The 7,760-nt window shown below is 43.3% G+C and overlaps 1 non-coding gene across 1 annotated transcript; it reads right to left on the bottom strand.

Moving 5' to 3' along the window:
• Window positions 1-962: 962 nt before the first annotated feature.
• On the bottom strand, window positions 963-1,100 carry LOC114813107. Its single transcript, XR_003760718.1, has one exon. It is a non-coding gene; the product is annotated as a small nucleolar RNA SNORA7 (small nucleolar RNA).
• Between the last annotated feature and the right edge of the window lie 6,660 nt (window positions 1,101-7,760).

Genomic DNA, 7,760 nt, shown 5'->3' with positions numbered 1-7,760 from the left:
TGCTAGTGGTCAGTTCAATTCTCTGGTGAGGGGGAGAAGAAAGCTTCAAGACTGAGCTCCTTCTGTACATGGATTGTACCTAGAACTGTAGTGTACTTCCCCGGGTGCTTAGGACAGTGATCTGCACACTGATAGCGCTCAGGAAATGCCACTGATTAAATAAGACTTCTTTATGGAGGGCTGCATATTCATGTAGTTTTGAAGGTTCTATCTGTGCAAATGTCAGTATTATTCCCTCTGGAAGCAACATCTTGTCTTGTCTTTTGCAGTCAAGTCGTCTCTGACCCATAGCGACACCATGGACACATCTCCCCCAGAACGTCCCACCTCCATCTGTAATCATTCTGGTAGTGGATCTGCAGAGTTTTCTTAGTAAAAATCCAGAAGTGGTTTACCGTTGCCTCCTTCCGCACAGTAATAATAATAATAATAATGTTGGTATTTGTTAAGCTCTTACTATGTGCCGAGCACTGTTCTAAGCGCTGGGGTAGACACAGGGCAATCAGGTTGTCCCAAATGGGGCTCACAGTCTTAGTCCCCATTTTACAGATGAGGTAACTGAGGCACCAAGAAGTTAAGTGACTTGCCCAAAATCACACAGCTGACAAGTGGCAGAGCTGGGATTCGAACCCATGATGTCTGACTCCAAAGCCCATGCTCTTCCCACTGAGCCACGCTGCTTCTGATATCATTTCCTAAGGGTCCACATGTTCCTGTCTTAATGTTTAGTACTTCCCCGTTCACCCCTAAGCAAGCTAATTATCTCCAACATTTGGGCCAGGTACATGATCACAAAACTCTCATTGGCTAAGTACTTCTAGGCATTGTTGCTGAGCATAAATATTGCTCAGAGAATAAGGTGTGCTTTGTATTCGTTAAATTCGGGTTTTGTATTCAGTAAACCCGAGTCTCCGTCCTCGACTCTCTACCGTGCCGCTGCTGCCCAGCACGGGGGAGCTTTGACGTGTGGCAGATGGCCTGCCACTCACTAGCCACTGCGCAAGCTAGGAATGGAATGGGCAGGCCTCTGCTTGACTCTCCCTCCCTTAGTCGAGACTGGTAGAGTGTTGGAAACTCTCCAGGTGCGACTCTGAGAGGATGGAAGCGTCATAGAGACTATTAAAACTGTGGGATCATACTCACAGCGGTGCAGTTGCGGTGATGACCTACCGAATACAAAGCACACCTTATTCTCTGAGCAATATTTATGCTCAGCAACAATGCCTAGAAGTACTTAGCCAATGAGAGTTTTGTGATCATGTACCTGGCCCAAGAGTTGGAGATAATTAGCTTGCTTAGGGGTGAACGGGGAAGTACTAAACATTAAGACAGGAACATGTGGACGCTTAGGAAATGATATCAGAAGCATTCCGGGCATCAACCCCCTCCCATTTCTCTCCATCTGTCCAGGTGTGTGGGTCTGCCCCGGATAGCTAGGGCTTCCATGCCGGTAGTAATAACGATAATTATAATAATAATGGTATTTGTTAAGTGCTTACTATGAGCCAAGCACTGTTCTAAGCACTGAATTTTATTATGTGCCAGGCACTGTATTAAGTACTGGGGTAAATATGAGCAAATCAGTTTGGACACAGTCCCTGTTCCATGTGGGGCTCACAAGTTTCAATCCCCAATTTACAGATGAGGTAATTGAGGGCCAGAGAAGTGAAGTGACTACAAGTGTAGAGATGGGATTAGGACCTATGACCTTCTGATTCCCAGGAGCTGAAGTTGGGGGTCCCCCACTCCTCCCCGCCCCGAGGCCCTGGAGCAGCAGGGCTGATGTGGGGATGCTGCCCTCCAGATCCTGAGGTCTTCTGCCTGCCCCCGGCCTGGGTAGTGGGGAGGTCGGGGAAAGTGGAGGCGGGGGTGAGGGGGATTGTCCAGCTTCACCGCCTCCTTCCCTCCAACTGTCTGTCTCAGTGCATCGACCTGGAGTCCTACTTGCAGCTCCACTGTGAGGGTGGAACATGGAGATGTCCAGTCTGCAATTGAGTCTGGTCTGTCCTCACCTCCTCCGTGTGCCAAACCCCCATTCCATAATGCCCCAACTCCTCCTTTCCGGACTGGACCAAACACCAATACTTTAATGTTAAGCCTTTTGCCTTTTCTCCAGTCACGAATCCTGAGTTTTGTAGCTTGAAAATGGGACCAGTCTGCACAGGGATCTAGGAAGGGAAGGCAATAGACCTGGAACCAGTGATAAGGGGTCAGTAGTCACTTGGAGAGCTACTCTGGGTTCTGGTGGATTTACGTGGATTTCCACAAACCTTTCTGTATGACATCACCACATCGTTTCCTTTGCTGTGCATCTGTTTCAGACCTGCAGTCCCAGTCGCATCTCGATAGCCAGTTTTTTTGAATGTCGCCACTGGCCAGCCCAGCTCCTTATCGAAGGGTCCCTTGGAACCGTGGTAAAAGCAAAGACATTTCATCTTCTCAGCCTTCCCCAACTCTTCAAATCCCAAATATTCTCACTGTGAAACCATGATGAAAATTTGAAAGTCAGCCTGGCTCTGCTCCCAATCTCGGGCCATGAAGGGGACAGTTTAAGGAATAGAAATCAGCCCTATCCACTTTGTCCAGAGCTGCCAAACTCTTCATAGAGAAGTGGTTGAGGCCTGGTGAAAAAAGCATAGCCTGAGAGTCAGGCGATCTAATCCCAGTTCTACTACTTGCCTTCTGTCTTACTTTGGACAAGTCATTTAACTTCTCTGTGCCTCATTTTCCTCATCTGCAAATTGGGGATAAAATCACTGCCCTCTCTCCCCCTTAGACTGTGAACCCCATGTGGGATAGGACTATGTCCAGTCTGATTAGTTTACATTTGTCTCAGGGTTTAGTATAGTGCTTGGCACACAGTAAGCACATGTTAAATACCGTTATGTACAGCACCGTTCCTGGTCATACCCTGCCTTGGCCCTTTTGGTACTGCTTACTGGAACAAGAAGAGCTTCGGCTTTGGGACAGAGGTCATTTGACCTGAATGGGATGGGTGTGGCCTCCAGGATGTGTGCTGTCAACAAAATAGGACATAGGAGATTTTCTGTAATGACACAGCATTCAAAAACTAAATGCATCCATAAATTTAAATTACTGTTTTTGGTTCTACTAGATCAGCTTAGCATTCTCTTATTTCACAGAGAATAGTGAGACAAATTGGTCTATTTTAGTATAGGAACTAATTTTCTCATTTTAGGTCTAAAATAGATCCTCGAGATTACCGGATTGACATTCGTTTCACAAAGCAATGGGACGGGATCCTGAGTGAAATCATTTTTATGACCCACGACATTTCCTCTGCTTTGGGGAATCAAACGGGAAGAATTATACCCCTTAGTGAGAACAAATATATCTCCCTTCAAAAACAAGGACTACTTTAGCATTTGAGAAGAGTTTTGTTTTTCAAGTAGGCTGAGTGGAAAACAAAACAAAATGGAACAATTAAAATGACAGGATTGAAATCCTCACTCTAAACTAAAATGGTTGCTATGGCAACTTAAAATTAGAGTACTACTATAAAAAGGGAATGATACGAACAAGCACAAAAATTGATATTATTTCCCTTAAAATTGACTGGATACTTGGTAGAAGCAGGAATCTTGATGATCTGTATTATGTTACTATTACATTACTATTAACCCCATTATCTGTGGTCAAACAATCTTTGAGCTATTTTGTGGAAATGATATCCAGATAATCCAAAGCCTAATTTTAGTCATGGATTTCAATCTTGTCTCCCAGAACGCATTTTACCAGAGCTGATGACAATTAGCAAAATGATCCAATTCAAGTATCATCTTTGTCTTTTCAGGCCCAGCCTCTGATATAGCAGTGGGTTTATTGACAGTCAAGTAGTCAGAGAATCTGAACTGGCTGAAGACAGAGAATAAGTGTTACAGGGTCTTCTGACCCCGATGAAATGAATTTCACATATATAGATAGAAAAATAGATGTAGAGATATCTATCTTTCTATCTATATATTCTCCATCAAAATACTATTTCCTTTTGTTTTGCTCCTCGTTTCTTATCTCAGGACCCTTTTTTCCTTCTACAAAAACTAGTAAATCAATAGCAGATTTGGATTGTCTACTGCATGCAGAGCATTATATTAAGTGCTTGGAAGAGCACAATAGAATTGGTAGACATGATCCCTGCCCTCAAGAATTTACAATCTAGTTCGGGAGATAGACACTAGAATAATTACAGATAGGAGGAAGAAATAAAATGGAATAATCCTAAATCACCTGGCTCTGAGATCTGAGTCTGGCTGTGGGATGGATGATGAGTGTTATGAACACCAATCAGTGGTATTTATTGAGTGCTTACTGTGTGCAGAGCACCGTACCAAATGCTTGGGAGAGTTGGTAAATACAGTTTCTACCCTCAAGGAGCTGGAGCTAGTAGGGGAACACAGAATTAAAATAAAATTCGGATAGGGGAAATGGCAGAATACAAGGAGGGAAATGAGGGGTTAGTCCAGGAAGACCGCTTAGAGAAGTTGTGACTTTAGTAGGGCTTTGAAGGTGGGGAGAATGGTGGTCTATCAACAATGAAGAGGGAGGGAGTTCCAGGCTAGAAGGAGGGCATGAGCAAGGGATCATTGGCTAGACAGATGAGACCCAACGTACAGTGAGTAGGTTGGCAGTGAAGGATAAAAATACACAAACTGAGTTGAAGTGGGAGGTAAGCTCGTTTAGTTAGGAAAGAGAGAGTTGATGGAATTGAATGTAAGCTTTTGAAGAGCAGATAATGACAAGAAGTAAATAAAATAGCCATTAAAAATATATTATGCTTACTCATTTAGGTGCTTGCTCTCCTACTGTGACCATTGATATTTGCTGAACATTTTCTGGGTTTTTCACTTCCCTTATCAACAATTCTTTTTCCTTGTGTTCCTATCAAAAGAAAAAAAAAAGAGCACTGTGAATGTGAAATCTATTTGTCCACAACCCTATTTTGAGAAAATCAGCACACTTATGGAAGGTTTTTTTACCTAGGATATTCATGTTTACATAAATATATATATATACAAGCTAGCATAGAGATTTTTGTGAGCAGCTGAATTACCACAGAAACTGAATGAAGGATGCCAACTTGAATGCATTATTTTCCATTACTTTCCAAGCCACATTCACATCAATTATCTTAATTTCCTTATCAACTCCCCTGTGAGGGAATTATATTATTATTCCCATTTTGCAGATGAGGTATGTGAGGCGGAGTAGCACATGGATTACTCAAGTCCATTCGATAAGACAGGGACAAAGTAGTCAGAAAACAAATTAAGTCGGTCAGTCGATCATATTAATTGAACATTTACCGTGTGCAGAATTCTGTACTAAACACTAGGTATAGCACAATAAAACAGATATAATCCCTGCCCACAACAAACATAGTTTAAAAGGGAAGACAGACATTAATAGATATAAATGAAATTATAGATATTTGTTGGGGGGGAGGTGAATGAAGGGAGCAAGGCAAGGCAGCGCAGAAGGGAGTGGGAAAACAGAAAAGGTGGGCTTAGTCAGGGAAGGCCTCTTGGAGGAGATGTGCCTTCAATAAGACTTTGAAGGTGGGAAGAGTCATTGTCTGCCAGATATGAAGAAGGAGGGAGTTCCAGGCTAAAGGCAGGACATGGGTGAAAGTTTGGTGGTGAGATAGACAAGATAGAGATACAGTGAGTGGGTTGGCATTAGGGGAGCAAAGTGTGAGGGCTGGGTTGAAGTAGGAGAGTAGCAAGGTGAGGTAGAGGGGTAAGGTGACTGCCTGCTTTAAAGCCGATGGTAAGTAGTTTCTGTGTGATGCGGAGGTGGTTGGGCTACCACTGGAAGTTCTTGAGGAGTGGGGAAAAATGGCCAGAACATTTTTATAAAAAAAAGAGAATCCAGGCAGCAGAGTGAAGTACGGACTGGAGTGGGGAGGGACAGGAGATTGGGAGGTCAGCATGGGGCTGATAGAGTAATCAAGGTAGGAGAGGAGAAGTGCTTGGATTAATGTGATAATGGTTTGGATGGAGAGGAAAAGGCAGATTTTGGCTATGTTGTGAAGGTCCAACCGACAAGATTTGGTGACGGATCGAATCTGTCGATTGAATGAGAGAGAGGAGTCAAGGATATAGGCTTGGAAGACAGGAAGGGTGGTGGTGCCTACAGAGATGGGAAAATCAGGGAAAGGCCAGAGTTTGGGTAGGAAGATACGAAGTTTTGTTTTAGATGTGTTAATTTTGATGTGACGGTGAGACATCCAAGTAGAGATGTCTTGAAGGCAGGAAGAAATGTGAGACTGGACAGAGGGAGAAAGATCAGGGCTGGAGGTGTTGGATGATAGTTGAAGCCACGGGAGCGAATGAGTTCTCCAAGGGAAAGGATGTAGATAGAGAGTATAAGGGGACCCAAAACTGAATCTTGAGAGACACTCCCCTGCCCCGCACCCCACAGTTACAGGACGGGATTCAGAGGATAAGTCCATGAAAGAGACTGAAGTGAGCTGCCAGAGAGATTGGAGGAGAGCCCGGAGAGGACAGTGTCAGTGAAGCTGAGCCTGGATAATGTTTTCCGGAGAAGGGGATGGTTAATAGTTATTGAAGGCAGCTGAGCGGTCAAGGAGGAATAGAATGGAGTGAAGATCACTGGATTTAGCAGGAAGGAGATAATTTGGTGACCTTTGAGAGAGTAGTTTCTGAGCAGTGAAGGGAACAGAAGCCAGGTTAGAGAAGGGTCAAGGAGAGAATTGGAGGAGAGGAAATTGAGACAGCGGGTACAGACAACTCACTCAAATAACTTGGAGAGGAATGGTAGGGTAACTGGAGGGAGTCATAGGGTCAAAGGAAGGGCTTTTTTTTTGGATAGGAGAGACAAAGGCATGTTGAATTGTTAAAAAAGACACAAGAGAAGTAGGAAAATACATTTCTCAGGAGTCCAAAGGCCTGCATCCCCAGATGTCTTGAAGTGGGGACCTTTAAAAGGTCAAGAAATAAAACTCTCTCTTTGCTCCAAATCAGGACCCTAAGGCTGGCTGCATCCTATCAGGAAGAATTTTCTATTTCCTGTGAGCACACCATCTTTTGATGGGCTATGATTATACTGGTCTTAGTTAAATAAAAATCGAAACAAACAAACCAAAAAAGCACACTATCTTTTATCTCAAAGAAAATGTATTTGAATCACTGTGTACATGTAATTCTGATTTTCCTATCATGTTCTCCACATCCCCTATTCTTTTCAACATTTTAGAATTAGACTGTATGCTCCAGCTCTGTTTATTTTGGAATGTAGATTGGAGCCATGAATCTCTTTCGGGATCCTATCTCAAACAACATTGCAGATGAGTTAATCCCATAGACCCCTCATGATGGGATACTTGTAAAAGCTCCCAGTCTAACACAGAACCATGACCCACAACCAAGTCTCAATTCCTATCCCAATATAGAACCTATTATCCACATTATCTTCAGTACTGTTTAGGCTTCACTTCCACGAAGGCCTCATGGGCCGACAAACATTGCGAGGAAATGAAGTGTTAGTCCCATTGGATGTTTGAATCAAAGCAGAAATTCATATCTAATACTGCTGGTCACCTTGAGCTTCCTGTTAGCATAATAATAATAATAATAATAATGGTATTTTATTACGTGCTTACTATGTGCCAAGCACTGTACTAAGTACCGCGGTAGATACAAGCAAATTGAGTTGGACACAGTCCCTTTCCCATGGGGTGCTCACAATCTCAATCTCCATTTTACAGATGAGGTAACAGA

Source organism: Ornithorhynchus anatinus, chromosome 6 (genome assembly GCF_004115215.2).
Source record: "Ornithorhynchus anatinus isolate Pmale09 chromosome 6, mOrnAna1.pri.v4, whole genome shotgun sequence".
Taxonomy (NCBI): domain Eukaryota; kingdom Metazoa; phylum Chordata; class Mammalia; order Monotremata; family Ornithorhynchidae; genus Ornithorhynchus; species Ornithorhynchus anatinus.
Note: the sequence above shows the minus strand (reverse complement) of the source record. Positions and strands in the feature narration are given on the sequence as shown.